This window comes from Stegastes partitus, unplaced genomic scaffold (assembly GCF_000690725.1).
Source record: "Stegastes partitus isolate 25-593 unplaced genomic scaffold, Stegastes_partitus-1.0.2 Scaffold2775, whole genome shotgun sequence".
NCBI lineage: Eukaryota > Metazoa > Chordata > Actinopteri > Pomacentridae > Stegastes > Stegastes partitus.
In genome coordinates this window covers 13127-14405 of record NW_007580506.1, presented here as the reverse complement: position 1 = coordinate 14405, position 1279 = coordinate 13127, and the positions used below count along the sequence as shown (strand labels likewise).

Here is a 1279-nt window from a genome sequence, read left to right as displayed (position 1 = left end):
ATTCTGAAAAACATACAGTTTACACATCCAGTAAAATGTCACCATATAAGCTGCTGGCTGTCTGTCCTAACAAGTCTTGTTGTGTCTCCATTCACAGGTCTGCATCTTCAACGACTGGCTGGAGAGCACCATGGCCAGCTATTAAATCTGATCCTTTGATCACCATCTTAATCTGCTGCATTTATTCCATCATTCTAGCTCCATGAATTATAGAGTTCGGAACAATGTGCAGTCAGTTTCCATCATAGTCAATAAAATTCTTCAACTTGACCTCCATTTGCTTCATTTCATTTTTGTCATTGTGTGTCTGCATAAAGATATTGTTGACATAACACTGCAAAACTAAAAAGGGTTTTACAAATATTATTCCCAGCTGACGAAGTAGAAGAAGGGCAGTCAGTGTGTGGATAATTTTGACACCCAAACTGGTGAAACTACAAATGTTGTGCTTATGCTGTAATGTGTTGCCTCTGCTACGATGCCTAACACTCCTGAGAATGACATTATGCTGCTTAAGCTGGGGAACCCGCCACCCTCAACCAGCACATGCAGCCGGTGGCTCTGCCCTCCAGCTGTGCTCCCGCTGGCACCATGTGCGCAGTCTCTGGCTGGGGCAACACCATGAGCTCCAGTGAGTTAGATTTCTTTGAAAACTGTTGTTTCAGTGGAACTTAGATTATGAAGCTTGTCTAAACAAAACGACTGCCATCTCCAACATTTCTACTGCACAGTGAATTTGCTACAGCTGCTGACAGCAACAGGCTGAATAACCTCATCTTGTCTGATGAAGACTACAATTCCTACCCGGGCATGATCGACTACACAATGTTCTGTGCTAGATATGTGGAGGGAGGCAAGGATTGCTGCCAGGTATGTATCTCCGCTTTTCTAACCTGGTTTGTTTAACAGGGAGTACTTGGAGTTCCTTCTCGTTCATATTTAAAAGTACTTAATTGTCCTGTCTGTGTTTCAGAGGTTTAGAGTGAATGTACAACGATTCTCTCTCTCTCAGGGTGGGTTGTGTGTAATGGTGAGCTGCAAGGTGTTGTGTCCAAGGGCTATGGATGTGCTGAGAGGAACCAGCCTGGTGTCCAAGGTAACATCACTGCTTCAGATAGAACATAACAACTATTACACTGCACCAAGTTGACTGAGATCTGTCTGTTTTGAAGTCTGTGTGCAGAAATTTTAAAATTCATTGTTGTGAAGTGCTTCTAGCAGTGGTCAAATCTAACATTTACTGACATACTGTACTCGAGTATAACCTTTAGATAATGAT

At 42.7% G+C, this 1279-nt stretch overlaps 1 protein-coding gene across 1 annotated transcript in view; it reads left to right on the top strand.

Annotated features, from left to right (window-relative positions):
• Positions 1-1279, top strand: part of LOC103375683 (trypsin-1) — a 4767-nt gene that overhangs the window by 1189 nt on the left and 2299 nt on the right. The gene's annotated exons all lie outside the window — the stretch shown is intronic.